At 41.3% G+C, this 16,117-nt stretch overlaps 1 pseudogene; it reads left to right on the top strand.

Annotated features, from left to right (window-relative positions):
• Nucleotides 1–16,117, top strand: part of LOC140183535 (uncharacterized) — a 119,778-nt pseudogene that overhangs the window by 95,900 nt on the left and 7,761 nt on the right.

The raw sequence follows: 16,117 nt of genomic DNA, 5'->3' as shown, positions 1-16,117 counted from the left end.
GCGTTGGAAACTAGACATCCAGGGCTTTCCAGCAATATATAATAGTCCATACTTTGCGCGAGGATAGACGACGTAACTTGGCGTTAAACGCCAAGTTCATGCTGCTGTCTGGAGTTAAACGCCAGAAAAACGTCATTATCCGGAGTTGAACGCCCAAAACACGTCATAACCTGAAGTTTGACGCCAAGAAAGGCCTTTGCACGTGGAAAGCTTTAGTCTCAGCCCCAGCACACACCAAGTGGGCCCCAGAAGTGGATTTCTGCACCAATTATCTTAGTTTATTCATTTTCTGTAAACCTAGGTTACTAGTTTACTATTTAAACAACTTTTACAGACATTTCTTGTACCTCATGACAATTTCAGATCTGAATTACATACTTTGTGACGGCATGAGTCTCTAAACTCCATTGTTGGGGGTGAGGAGCTCTGCAGCGTCTCGATGATTTAATACAATTCCTTTGTTTTCCATTCAAACACGCTTGTTCTTGTCTAAGATGTTTATTCGCGCTTAACTGTGGAGAAGGTGATGATCCGTGACACTCATCACCTTCCTCAACCCATGAACGTGTGCCTGACAACCACCTCCGTTCTACATCAGATTGAATGAATATCTCTTAGATTCCCCAACAGAATCTTCGTGGTATAAGCCGGATTGATGGCAGCATTCATGAGAATCCGGAAAGTCTAAACCTTGTCTGTGGTATTCCGAGTAGGATTCCGGGATTGGATGACTGTGACGTGCTTCAAACTTTAACCTGCTGGGCGTTAGTGACAGACGCAAAAGAGTGATTCTATTCCAGTAGGAGCGGGAACCAACCGGTGATTAGCCGTACTGTGACAGAGTGCGTGCATAGTTTTCACTGCGAGGATGGGAAGTAGCCATTGACAACGGTGACACCCTACATAGAGCTTGCCATGGAAGGAACCTGCGTGTGAGAAGAAGATCTCAAGGAAGAGTTGAAATCAGAGGACAAAGCATCTCCAAAACTCCAACATGTTTCCCATTACTGCAAATCAAAGTAACATTGTTCCCTCTTTTATCAAATTCCAATAATTTCACTTTTAATCCAAATTAATCCTTGTTGACATCCTAACTAAGATCATTAAAGTAAATATTGATTGCTTCAAACCAATAATCTCTGTGGATTCGACCCTTACTCACGTAAGGTATTACTTGGACGACCCAGTACACTTGCTGGTCAGTTGAACGGAATTGTGCCCACTCATACCAGAAATCCTAAGTTCCACAATCCTACAATAAATATATTGATGCTATATTGATGTGATCACAATTTCGTCCACCAGGTCCTGAGCAAAAATCTGATTCAGAGACTGAAAAGGACTGCAGATGCTGTTGGATTCTGACCTCCCTGCACTCGAAGTGGATTTTCTGGAGCTACAGAAACCCAATTGGCGCGCTCTCAACGGCGTTGGAAAGTAGACATTCTGGGCTTTCCAGAAATATATGATAGTCCATACTTTGCCCAAGATTTGATGGCCCAAACCGGCGTGGCAAAACAGCCTCAGAAATTCCAGTGTTAAACGCCGGAACTGGCATAAAACCTGGAGTTAAACGCCCAAACTGGCATGAAAGCTGGCGTTTAACTCCAGAAAAGGTCTCTACACGAAATTGCTTCATTGCTCAGCCCAAGCACACACCAAGTGGACCCAGAAGTGGATTTTTACGTCATTTACTCATTTCTGTACACCCTAGGCTACTAGTTTACTATTAATAGGATCTTTTGACATTGTATCAGTACCTTATGACCTCATGACACTTTACACCCTTCTTTGTGTACTTTCCATAGCATGAGTCTCTAAACCCCATGGTTGGGGGTGAGGAGCTCTGCTGTGTCTTGATGGATTAATGCAATTACTACTGTTTCTCATTCAATCATGCTTGCTTCCATTCTAAGATAATACTTGTTCTTAACCCGGATGAATGTGATGATCCGTGACAATCATCATCATTCTCAACTATGAACGCGTGCTTGACAACCACCTCCGTTCTACCTTAGATTAAGTAGTTATCTCTTGGGTTCTTTAACCGGAATCTTCGTGGTATAAGCTAGACTGATGGCGGCATTCAAGAGAATCCGGAAGGTCTAAACCTTGTCTGTGGTATTCTGAGTAGCATTCAATGACTGAATGACTGTGACGTGCTTCAAACTCCTGAAGGCGGGGCGTTAGTGACAGATGCAAAAGAATCACTGGATTCTATTCCGGCCTGATTGAGAACCGACAGATGAATTCCGCTATGCTGTGACAGAGCATATGCAATCGTTTTCACTGAGAGGATGGGAGGTAGCCATTGACAACGGTGAAACCCTACATACAGCTTGCCATGGAAGGAGACTTGCGTGTTTGAAGAAGAAGACAGTAGGAAAGCAGAGATTCAGAAGATGGAGCATCTCCAAACCTCAACCTATTCTCCATTACTGCAAAACAAGTAATCATTTCATGTTCTTTTGCTTTTCACAATCAATCCTGATAATTTCTGATATCCTGACTAACATTTACAAGATAACCATAGCTTGCTTCAAGCTGACAATCTCCGTGGGATCGACCCTTGCTCACGCAAGGTATTACTTGGACGACCCAGTGCACTTGCTGGTTAGTTGTGCGGGATTGCAAAGGTGTGATTGCAATTTCGTGCACCAAGTTTTTGGCGCCGTTGCCAGGGATTGTTGAGTTTGGACAACTGACGGCTTATCTTGTTGCTTAGATTAGGACTGTTTTATTTTTGTTGGTTTAGAGTCTTTTAGTTGAGTCTAGTTTCATATTTTAAGTTTGGTGTCAGTTGCATGCTTTTGTTTTTCTTTTAATTTTCGATTTTGCATGTTCTTAGTCCCTTTTTGATTCATAAAAATTCTAAGTTTGGTGTCCTCTTTGTGTTTTTTCCTTAAAAATTTTCGAAAATTTTGTGTTTGATTTTCTAAAGTTTTAAGTTTGGTGTCTTTTTGTTGTTTTTCTCTTTCCTCTTTTTAAAAAAATCAAATCTTTTTCATAAAAATTTCTCAATCATATCTTTTTAATTGCTGTTTTCAAGATCTTTTTAATTAACTAATTGATTCAGTTCTCAATTTGCTTTGATTCTTTTTTATTTTCGAATTTTCACTTTAATTTTCTTTTGTTCTATTTTATTTTATTTTTTTTCGTTTAATTCAAAAAAAAAAACAAAATTTATCTGTTTGCAATCATAGTCATTTCCCTTTTGTCCATTATGGACCTAAGTGGGATTAATCAGTCCAAAAGGACTCTGGGGTCATATGCTAACCCCATTACAGCTGCATATGGGAGTAGCATCTGTACACCTCCCATCAAAGCAAGCAGCTTTGAGCTAAATCCTCAACTTATTATCATAGTGCAGCAAAATTGCCAGTATTCCGGTCTTCCACAGGAAGAACCTACTGAGTTTCTGGCACAGTTTTTACAAATTGCTGACACAGTGCATGATAAAGAGGTGGATCAGGATGTCTACAGATTATTACTGTTTCCATTTGCTGTAAAAGATCAAGCTAAAAGGTGGTTGAATAACCAACCTACAGCAAGCATAAAGACATGGAAACAGTTATCAGACAAATTCCTGAATCATTTTTACCCTCCTAAGAGGATGACACAGCTAAGGCTGGACATCCAAGGCTTTAAACAAGAGGATAATGAATCCCTTTATAATGCTTGGGAGAGGTATAGAGGTATGCTAAGGAAATGTCCCTCTGAAATGTTTTCAGAGTGGGTACAGTTAGACATTTTCTACTATGGGCTTACAGAAAAAGCTCAGATGTCTTTGGACCACTCAGCTGGTGGATCTATACACATGAGGAAGACAATTGAAGAAGCTCAAGAGCTTATAGACACTGTTGCTAGAAACCAATATTTGTACTCTAGCAATGAGTTCTCTCCAAAAGAGGAAGTCATGGCAGTAGTCACTGACCCTAGTCCTCAAGAACAGATAACTGAGCTTAATCAACAACTGCTCCTGATGACAGAACAGTTAGCAGACTTTAAAGATATGCTCCATGAAACTAAAGTTGCTAACAAGAGCATACAACTGCAGTTGAACCAAGCAAAACAGCAATTATCTAAACAGATAACAGAGGAATGTCAAGCAGTTCAATTGAGGAGTGGGAAGACCCTGAATAACACTGCTCAAAAGAGTAAAAAGCCAAACAAGGAACAATTGACAGAGGACAACCAAACCACTGTTCAAAATCCCTCTGAGGACAGTAAGAGCCCAGAGAGGAATGTTATTGGCGTTCAAACGCCAGAAAGGGAAGGAAAGCTGGCGTTAAACGCCCATTCCTTGCCCAGTTCTGGCGTTCAAACACCAGAAAAGGGGGAAAAGCTGGCGTTAAACGCCCAATTTCCACCCAATCCTGGCGTTCAGACGCCTGGGGAGAATCAGACACCTGAGAGTGTTGACAGTAATCCCTCTAACAAGGCTTCTTCAACCACTTCTGTAAGGAATAAACCTGCAGCATCTAAGGTTGAAGAATATAAAGCCAAGATGCCTTATCCTCAAAAACTCCACCAAGCAGAACAGGATAAGCAATTTGCCCGCTTTGCAGACTATTTAAGGACTCTTGAAATAAAGATTCCGTTTGCAGAGGCACTTGAGCAAATACCTTCTTATGCTAAGTTCATGAAAGAAATCTTAAGTCATAAGAAGGATTGGAGAGAAACTGAAAAAGTGTTTCTCACTGAAGAATGCAGTGCAGTCATATTAAAGAGCTTACCAGAAAAGCTTCAAGATCCAGGGAGCTTTATGATACCATGCACATTAGAAGGTGCTTGCACCAAGACAGCTCTATGTGATCTTGGAGCAAGCATCAATCTAATACCTGCATTCACTATCAAAAAGCTTGGGTTGACTGGAGAAGTCAAACCAACCCGGATATGCCTCCAACTTGCTGATGGTTCCATTAAATACCCATCAGGCATAATTGAGGACATGATTGTCAAGGTTGGGCCATTTGCCTTTCCAACTGACTTTGTGGTGCTGGAAATGGAGGAGCACAAGAGTGCAACTCTCATTCTAGGAAGACCTTTCCTAGCAACTGGACGAACTCTCATTGATATACAAAAAGGGGAAGTAACCTTGAGAGTCAATGAGGATGAGTTCAAGTTGAATGCTGTAAAAGCCATGCAGCATCCAGACACACCAAATGACTGCATGGGCGCTGACATTATTGACTCTCTGGTAGAAGAGATCAATATGGCTGAGAGCCTAGAATCAGAGCTTGAGGACATCTTCAAAGATGCTCAGCCTGAGCAAGAAGAACTAGAGGAGGCAAAGGAATTTTCGAAAATTCCTCAGGAGGAGGATAAGCCTCCCAAGCCTGAACTCAAATCACTACCACCATCCCTGAAATATGCATTTCTAGGAGAGGGTGACACTTTTCCAGTAATTATAAGCTCTGCTTTAAATCCACAGGAAGAGGAAGCACTGATTCAAGTGCTAAGGACACACAAGACAGCTCTTGGGTGGTCCATAAGTGATCTCAAGGGTATTAGCCCAGCTAGATGCATGCACAAGATCCTATTGGAGGATAATGCCAAACCAGTGGTCCAACCACAGAGGAGGCTAAATCCTGCCATGAAGGAGGTGGTGCAGAAAGAGGTCACTAAATTACTAGAGGCTGGGATTATTTATCCCATTTCTGATAGCCCCTGGGTGAGCCCTGTCCAAGTTGTTCCCAAAAAGGGAGGCATGACAGTGGTTCATAATGAAAAAAATGAACTGGTTCCTACAAGAACAGTCACAGGGTGGCGCATGTGTATTGACTACAGAAGGCTCAATACAGCCACCAGAAAGGATCATTTTCCTTTACCATTCATAGACCAAATGCTAGAAAGACTAGCTGGCCATGATTATTACTGCTTTTTGGATGGCTATTCAGGCTACAACCAAATTGCAGTAGATCCTCAAGACCAAGAGAAAACAGCATTCACCTGCCCTTCTGGCGTGTTTGCCTATAGGAGGATGCCTTTTGGTTTGTGCAATGCACCTGCGACCTTTCAGAGGTGCATGCTCTCTATCTTCTCAGATAAGGTAGAAAAATTTCTGGAAGTCTTCATGGATGACTTTTCAGTATATGGAGACTCATTTAGCTCCTGTCTTAATCACCTAGCACTTGTCTTGAAAAGGTGCCAAGAGACTAATCTAGTTTTAAACTGGGAGAAATGTCACTTTATGGTGACTGAAGGAATTGTCCTTGGGCACAAAATTTCAAGCAGGGGAATAGAGGTGGATAAGGCAAAGGTAGAGGTAATTGAAAAATTACCTCCACCTACCAATGTTAAGGCAATCAGAAGTTTTCTGGGGCATGCAGGATTCTACAGAAGGTTTATAAAGGATTTTTCAAAAATCGCAAAACCTCTGAGTAACCTGTTAGCTGCAGACACACCATTTGTGTTTGACACACAGTGTCTGCAAGCATTTGAGACCCTGAAAGCTAAGCTGGTCACAGCACCAGTTATCTCTGCACCAGATTGGACATTACCATTTGAACTAATGTGTGATGCCAGTGACCATGCCATTGGTGCAGTGTTGGGACAGAGGCATAACAAGCTTCTGCACGTCATTTACTATGCCAGCTGTGTTCTAAATGACGCACAGAAGAACTACACAACCACAGAAAAAGAGTTACTTGCAGTGGTCTATGCCATTGACAAGTTTAGATCCTATCTAGTGGGGTCCAAAGTGGTTGTGTATACTGACCATGCTGCTCTTAAATACTTACTCACAAAGCAGGATTCAAAACCCAGGCTCATCAGATGGGTGTTGCTTCTGCAAGAGTTTGATATAGAAATAAGAGACAGAAAAGGGACAGAGAACCAAGTAGCTGATCATCTGTCCCGAATAGAGCCAGTAGCTGGGGCGTCCCTCCCTTCTACTGAGATCTCTGAGACTTTCCCAGATGAGCAACTCTTTGCCATTCAGGAAGCTCCATGGTTTGCAGATATTGCAAATTTTAAAGCTGTGAGGTTCATTCCAAAAGAGTACAGCTACGTGCAGAGAAAGAAATTAATTTCAGATGCCAAGTACTACCTCTGGGATGAACCATATCTCTTTAAAAGATGTGCTGACGGAGTGATCCGCAGATGTGTACCCAGAGAAGAAGCACAAAGGATCCTATGGCACTGCCATGGATCACAGTATGGAGGACATTTTGGAAGTGAGCGAACAGCCACTAAAGTCCTCCAATGTGGCTTCTACTGGCCTACTCTCTATAAAGATTCCCGAGGGTTTGTGCGTAACTGTGACAGTTGCCAAAGAGCTGGTAACTTGCCTCATGGATATGCAATGCCTCAACAAGGGATATTAGAGATAGAATTGTTTGATGTATGGGGAATTGACTTCATGGGGCCATTCCCACCATCATACTCAAACACTTACATTCTGGTGGCAGTAGACTATGTATCTAAGTGGGTAGAAGCGATTGCTACACCCACTAATGATACCAAGACCGTACTGAAATTCCTCCAGAAAAACATTTTCAGCAGGTTTGGCGTTCCCAGAGTGCTAATCAGTGACGGGGGCACTCATTTCTGCAATAAACAGCTACACCTTGCTATGGTTAGGTATGGAATTAGCCACAAAGTGGCAACTCCGTATCATCCACAGACAAATGGGCAAGCTGAGGTCTCTAACAGAGAGCTAAAAAGAATCCTAGAACGGACTGTGATAGCCCGAAGAAAGGATTGGGCAAAGAGCTTGGATAATGCTCTGTGGGCATACAGAACAGCATTCAAGACTCCTATAGGAACCTCTCCATACCAACTGGTGTATGGGAAGGCCTGTCATTTGCCTGTGGAACTGGAACATAAAGCCTACTGGGCAACCAGATTCCTAAACATGGATGCACAGTTAGCTGGTGAAAAAAGATTGCTCCAGTTAAATGAGCTAGAGGAGTTCAGACTCAATGCCTTTGAAAATGCAAAAATTTATAAGGAAAAGGCAAAGAAATGGCATGACAAGAAGTTGTCAACCAGAGTCTTTGAGCCAGGACAAAAAGTTCTGCTCTTCAACTCTAGGCTCAGACTGTTTCCAGGAAAACTCAAATCCCGTTGGAGGGGTCCGTATGTGATTACAGGAGTGTCACCATATGGATATGTTGAGCTTCAGGATATTGATTCTGACAAGAAGTTCATTGTTAATGGACAGAGAATCAAGCATTATCTTGAAGGAAACTTTGAGCAGGAATGCTCAAAACTGAGGCTTGAGTGATTCTCAGTGAAAGTCCAGCTAAAGACAGTAAAGAAGCGCTTGCTGGGAGGCAACCTAGTCATTAGGAGGTTATATGATTAGCTCTTACAGAGGCAAATATCAAAAATGAAGGAATTCACAGAGTTACAGAAGCATTCAGCTCAAAAAGCAGAGAAAATGAGCTTACTGGCGAAAAAACGCCAGTAAGGTGCATTTTGGGCGTTAAACGCCAGAATGGGTACCATTCTGGGCGTTTAACGCCAGGAATGGTGCCATTTTGGGCGTTAAACGCCAGAATGGGCACCATTCTGGGCGTTTAACGCCAGGTGTGCAGCATCCTGGGCGTTCAAAAAAACGCCCAGTGCTAAAGGATTTCTGGCGTTTAACGCCAGCCAGGGCACCTGGCTGGGCGTTAAACGCCCAAAAGGGGTGCCAAGGGGCGTTAAACGCCAAAATGAGTGCCATTCTGGGCGTTTAACGCCAGAAAGGTGGGGGGACCACAATTTTGTTTTCAACTCAGATTTTTTCATACTTTCCTTTTCTTTCCCATATTTTTCTACAAAAACACATTTCAATCTCTCATCATTCACTTTCAAATTTTCAAAATCATTCTTCAAATCTTCCAAATCATTCCCAAATTTTGTTCAAAAACTCACCCTTCTTTCAATTTCTTTCCATATCTCCTCAAATCTCCTTTCAAATTTTTCTTTTTTTCGAAAATCTCTTCCCCCCACTCTATAAATACATGTTTCTCACCCCTCATTCCCCACACCATTCGAATTTCCTCTTCCTCTCTCTCTCTCTTCTCTTCTTTCTTTTCTTTTTGCTTGAGGACAAGCAAACCTCTAAGTTTGGTGTGCTTTTCCGTGATCACTAAGCCAAGATTCATCAAGATCATGGCTCCTAAAGGAAAACAAACCAATTTAAGAGGAAAGAAAGAGAATAATCCAAAGAATCTTTGGAATCAAGAGAAGTTCTTAACCAAAGAACATGAAGACCATTATCACAAAATAATGGGTCTGAGGTCAGTGATCCCGGAAGTTAAATTTGATCTGAAAGAAGATGAATATCCGGGGATCCAAGAGCAAATTCGAAACAGAGGATGGGAAGTTCTGACCAATCCTGAAATAAAGGTTGGAAGGAACATGGTTCAGGAATTCTACTCTAATCTGTGGCTGACAGATAAGCAGAGAATGACTGGAACTGCTTACCATACCTACAGAACCATGGTCAGAGGGAAAGTTATGTACTTCCATCTGGACAAAATAAGAGAAATCTTCAAACTACCTCAACTGCAAGATGATCCTGATTCCTTCAATAGGAGGATGGTGAGAGTAGATAAAGGGTTGGATCAAGTTCTAGAGGACATATGCCTCCCTGGGACTAAGTGGATAACCAATTCAAAGGGTGTCCCAAACCAACTCAAGAGGGGAGACCTCAAACCAATTGCAAGAGGTTGGCTAGACTTTATAGGGCGTTCCATATTGCCCACTAGCAACCGTTCTGAGGTCACCATCAAGAGAGCAGTGATGATTCATTGCATTATGCTTGGAAAAGAAGTGGAGGTCCATCATGTGATTGCTTGTGAGATCTACACAATTGCAAATAAGAATTCCACTGAAGCCAAATTGGCTTATCCAAGCCTGATCTCCTTGCTCTGTAAAGAGGCTGGGGTGAAGATGGGAGTAGATGAGTTCATACCCATTGAACACCCAATCACCAAGAAGTCAATGGAAGGACAAGTGCAAGACAACTCTATCAAGAGGAGGGCGCAGGAATTCCTCCCTGAATTCCCAAGAATTGACTACTGGACCAGCCTAGAAGCATCTATCACCAAGTTGCAAGAGACTATGGAGCAACTGAAGGAAGAACAGCAGAATCAGAACTGCATGCTCTGCAAATTGCTGAAGGAACAAGAGAAGCAGGGGCGTGAACTCCAAGAGTTGAAATGCCAAAAGCTCTCCTCTCAAGCTGAGGGAGCATCCACTTCTCAAAATCAAGGTTGTTGAGTCCTAACTCTGTGAAAATCTCTATCATTAGGAGCCTATGTTTTTGCGTTTTTTCTTCTTTTGTTTTGTTTTCTATTTTTATTTTTTTAGTCTTATATCTATTTTTGAGTCTTGTTCTTAATTCATAATTAATAAAATTGAAATTTTATGCCTTAAAGATATGAATGTCCTATGAATCCATCACCTCTCTTAAATGAAAAATGCTTTAATCACAAAAGAACAAGAAGTACAGGATTTCGAAATTTATCATTGAAACTAGTTGAATTAGTTTGATGTGGTGACAATACTTTTTGCTTTCTGAATGAATGCTTGAACAGTGCATATGTCTCTTGAAATTGTTGTTTTGAGAATGTTAAAATTGTTGGCTCTTGAAAGAATGAGAAAAAAGAGAACTGTTATTGAGGATCTAAAAATCATTAGAGTGATTCTTGAAGCAAGAAAAAGCAATAAAAAAAATCGAAAAAAAAGAAAGAAAGAAAGAAAAAGAAAAAGAAAGAAATAAAGTTGTGATCCAAGGCAACAAGAGTGTGCTTAAGAGCCCTGGACACCTCTAATTGGGGACTTTAGCAAAGCTGAGTCACAATCTGAAAAGGTTCACCCAATTATGTGTCTGTGGCATGTATGTATCCGGTGGTAATACTGGAAGACAGAGTGCTTTGGGCCACAGCCAAGACTCATACACTAGCTATGTTCAAGAATCATTATGCTCAACTAAGAGAATCAATAACACTATCTGAGTATTGAGTTCTTATAGATGCCAATCATTCTGAACTTCAAGGGATAGAGTGAGATGCCAAAACTGTTCGGAGGCAAAAAGCTACTAGTCCCGCTCATCTAATTGGAGCTATGTTTCCTTGATATTTTGGAGTCTATAGTATATTCTCTTCTTTTTATCCTATTTTGATTTTCAGTTGCTTGGGGACAAGCAACAATTTAAGTTTGGTGTTGTGATGAGCGGATAATTTGTATGCTTTTTGGCATTGTTTTTAGTATGTTTTTAGTATGATTTAGTTAGATTTTAGTATATTTTTATTAGTTTTTAGCTAAAATTCACTTTTCTGGACTTTACTATGAGTTTGTGTATTTTTCTGTAATTTCAGGTATTTTCTGGCTGAAATTGAGGGTCCTGAGCAAAAATCTGATTCAGAGACTGAAAAGGACTGCAGATGCTGTTGGATTCTGACCTCCCTGCACTCGAAGTGGATTTTCTGGAGCTACAGAAGCCCAATTGTCGCGCTCTCAACGGCGTTGGAAAGTAGACATCCTGGGCTTTCCAGAACTATATGATAGTCCATACTTTGCCCAAGATTTGATGGCCCAAACCGGCGTGGCAAAACAGCCTTAGAAATTCCAGCGTTAAACGCCGGAACTGGCATAAAACTTGGAGTTAAACGCCCAAACTGGCATGAAAGCTGGCGTTTAACTCCAGAAAAGGTCTCTACACGAAATTGCTTCATTGCTCAGCCCAGGCACACACCAAGTGGACCCAGAAGTGGATTTTTACGTCATTTACTCATTTCTGTACACCCTAGGCTACTAGTTTACTATTAATAGGATCTTTTGACATTGTATCAGTACCTTATGACCTCATGACACTTTACACCCTTCTTTGTGTACTTTCCATAGCATGAGTCTCTAAACCCCATGGTTGGGGGTGAGGAGCTCTGCTGTGTCTTGATGGATTAATGCAATTACTACTGTTTCTCATTCAATCATGCTTGCTTCCATTCTAAGATAATACTTGTTCTTAACCCGGATGAATGTGATGATCCGTGACAATCATCATCATTCTCAACTATGAACGCGTGCTTGACAACCACCTCCGTTCTACCTTATATTAAGTAGTTATCTCTTGGGTTCTTTAACCGGAATCTTCGTGGTATAAGCTAGACTGATGGCGGCATTCAAGAGAATCCGGAAGGTCTAAACCTTGTCTATGGTATTCTGAGTAGCATTCAATGACTGAATGACTGTGACGTGCTTCAAACTCCTGAAGGCGGGGCGTTAGTGACAGACGCAAAAGAATCACTGGATTCTATTCCGGCCTGATTGAGAACCGACAGATGAATTCCGCTATGCTGTGACAGAGCATATGCAATCGTTTTCACTGAGAGGATGGGAGGTAGCCATTGACAACGGTGAAACCCTACATACAGCTTGCCATGGAAGGAGACTTGCGTGTTTGAAGAAGAAGACAGTAGGAAAGCAGAGATTCAGAAGATGGAGCATCTCCAAACCTCAACCTATTCTCCATTACTGCAAAACAAGTAATCATTTCATGTTCTTTTGCTTTTCACAATCAATCCTGATAATTTCTGATATCCTGACTAAGATTTACAAGATAACCATAGCTTGCTTCAAGCCGACAATCTCCGTGGGATCGACCCTTGCTCACGCAAGGTATTACTTGGACGACCCAGTGCACTTGCTGGTTAGTTGTGCGGGATTGCAAAGGTGTGATTGTAATTTCGTGCACCAAACGTACTTCAAACTTGCAAGTGCTGGGCGTTAGTGACAGACGCAAAAGAATCAAGGGATTCTATTCCAGTAGGAGCGGGAACCAACCAGTGATTAGCCGTGCTGTGACAGAGCGCGTGAGCATAGTTTTCACTGCGAGGATGGGATGTAGCCATCAACCATGGGTGATGCCTCCAGACGATTAGCCATGCGAGTGACAGCCGCAGAGGATCATTTTCCCGAGAGGATTGAAAGTAGCCACCGCTGATGGTGAACCCCTATACACAGCTTGCCATGGAAAGTAGTAAGAAGGATTGAGTTGAAGCAGTAGGAGAGCAGGCGTTCTTGAGCCATACAGTATCTCCATTCGCTTATCTGAAATTTCCACCAATGAATCTGCATAAGTATTCTATCCCTTTTATTATTTCTTCTTTTTATTATTAATTTTCGAAACCATAAACAAATTTAATCTGCTTAACTGAGATTTACAAGGTGACCATACCTTGCTTCATACCAACAATCTCTGTGGGATCGACCCTTACTCGCGTAAGGTTTATTACTTGGACGACCCAGTACACTTGCTGGTTAGTTGAACGGAGTTGTGTCCACTCGTGCCAATTTCTAAATTCCATAATTTTACAATGAGTACAACTCAAAGAACAGTGATCACAATTTCGTCCACCAAACACAAAGCTTGCGAAAAAAAAGGTGAAAAATAAAGAAAAAAAGAAAAAGAAAAAGCAAGTAGAAAAAGCCAATAGCCCTTTAAACTAAAAAGAAAGGGTAAAGAGGATCCAAGGCTTTGAGCATCAGTGGATAAGAGGGCCCAAAGGAAAAAAATCCTTGCCTAAGCGGCTAAATCAAGCTGTCCCTAACCATGTGCTTGTGTCATGAAGGTCCAAGTGAAAAGCTTAGGACTGAGTGGTTAAAGTCGTGATCCAAAGCAAATGAGTGTGCTTAAGAACTCTGGGCACCTCTAATTGGGGACTCTAGCAAAGCTGAGTCACAATCTGAAAAGGTTCACCCAGTTATGTGTTTGTGGCATTTATGTACCGTGGGTAATATTGGAAAACAAGATGCTTAGGGTCACGGCCAAGACTCATAAGTAGTTGTGTTCAAGAATCAACATACTAAAATAGGAGAATCAATAACACTATCTGAATTCTGAGTTCCTATGGATGCCAATCATTCTAAACTTCAAGGGATAAAGTGAGATGCAATAACTCTTCAGAAACAAAAAGCTACTAGTCCCGCTCATCTGATTGAAACTAAGCTTCATTGATGTTTTGGAATTTATTGTATATTCTCTTCTTTTTATCCTATTTTGTTTTTGGTTGCTTGGGGACAAGCAACAATTTAAGTTTGGTGTTGTAATGAGCGGATAATTTATACGCTTTTTGGCATTATTTTTAGGTAGTTTTTAGTATGTTTTAGTTACTTTTTAGTATATTTTTATTAGTTTTTAAGCAAAAATCACATTTATGGACTTTACTATGAGTTTGTGTGATTTTCTGTGATTTCAGGTATTTTCTGGCTGAAATTGAGGGACCTGAGTAAATATCTGATTCAGAGGCTGAGAAAAGACTGCAGATGCTGTTGGATTCTGAGCCTCCTGCACTTGAAATAAATTTTCCGGAGCTAAATAAGCCCAATTGGCGCGCTCTCAATTGCATTGGAAAGTAGATATCTTGGACTTTCCAGAAATGTATAATAGTCCATACTTTGCCCGAGATTTGATGGCCCAAACTGGCGTCCAAACTCCCACCACAGACCCTTTTCTGGCATAAAACGTCGGAACTGGCACCAGAACTGGAGTTAAATGCTCAAACTGGCATCCAAGATGGCGTTTCGCTCCAAGAATGGCCTATGCATGTGAAAGCTTCAAAGCTCAGCCCAAGCACACACCAAGTGGGCCCCAAAAGGGGATTTCTGCACTATCTGCTTAGTTACTCATTTTCTGTAAACCCTAGTAACTAGTTTAGTATAAATAGCACCTTTTACTATTGTATTGGAGCTTTTTGATCACATTAGATCATTTTGCACATTTGGGAGGCTGGCCATTCGGCCATGCCTAGACCTTCTTCTCTTATGTATTTTCTACGGTGGAGTTTCTACACCTCATAGATTAAGGTGAGGAGCTCTGCTGTTCTTCATGAATTAATGCAAGTACTATTGTTTCTCTTTCAATTGATGTCTACTTCTTCTCCAAGATATACTCTCGTACTTAATTCAGTTAAGTCAGAATGAAGGGGGTGACCCGTGACAATCACCCACTATCTTCATTACTCGCTTAGCCAAGATCCGCGTGCCTGACAACCACAAGCGGTCTACATGATGTTCAACATAGTCATTGGACAACAACTAGAGTATACTCTCTTGGGTCTCTAATCCACGGACCGAGTCCGCATGGTTAGAACCTTCGTGGTATAGGCTAGAAATAATTAGCAGCATTCCTGAGATTCGGAAAGTTTAAACCTTGTCTGTGGTATTCCGAGTAGGATCTCGGACGGGATCATTGTGACGAGCTTCAAACTCACGACTATTGGGCGCAGTGACAGTGTGCAAAAGGATAGAGAGATCCTATTACGACACAAGTGGGAACCAACAGATGATTAGCCATGCGGTAGCTGTGCCTGGTATTTTTCATCTGAGACGAGAAATCTGACAGTTGATTAGCCATACAAAAACCGTAGCCGGACCATTTTCACTGAGAGGATCATACAGCTTGCCATGGAAGGGAGGACGCATGATTGGATAAAGACAATAGAAAAGCAGAGGTTCAGAAGCAAAAAAGCATCTCCAAACGCTTATCTGAAATTCCCACCAATGAATTACATAAGTATCTCTATGGTATTTTCCGTTTTATTTACCTTTTAATTATCAGTACCTCGTAACCATTTGAATCCTCCTGACTGAGATTTACAAGATGACCATATCTTGCTTCAAGCCGACAATCTCTGTGGGATCGACCCTTACTCACGTAAGGTTTTATTACTTGGACGACCCAGTGCACTTGCTGGTTAGTTGTGCGGAGTTGTGAAAAGTGTGATCACAATTTCGTGCACCAGTTTTGAGTTTAAGGAATGTGAATAACAAGAAAATAAATTAGTAACTAAGAAAGCTCTTAGAAAGGATTGATAATTAGAAGTTCTATCCTCATTATCATTGTCAATTGTGATGGTAAATGCGAGTTTCCTTCACTTAGTTAACATCTAACCAATGGAGGAAGGTCAAGTGCATACAATTAACTTGAGTTCACAAGTCCTAGTCAACGCAAAGTGAGAGACTAGCTTTGATGAAGTACAAGCTAACCGGCAATCTTCATTTACCAATCAACAAATGAGTTTTGATAACTCAAGAGTCTCTAATTGATTAATCCAAGTTAAGAACATAAAATCTAATTTAAAACCTAAGCAAGCATTTTATCAAACACTTGGAAGGC

The sequence above is a fragment of the Arachis hypogaea genome, chromosome 3 (assembly GCF_003086295.3).
Source record: "Arachis hypogaea cultivar Tifrunner chromosome 3, arahy.Tifrunner.gnm2.J5K5, whole genome shotgun sequence".
Classification (NCBI taxonomy): domain Eukaryota; kingdom Viridiplantae; phylum Streptophyta; class Magnoliopsida; order Fabales; family Fabaceae; genus Arachis; species Arachis hypogaea.
The sequence above is the reverse complement of the archived record's forward strand: the minus strand, read 5'-3'. Positions and strand labels throughout refer to the sequence as shown.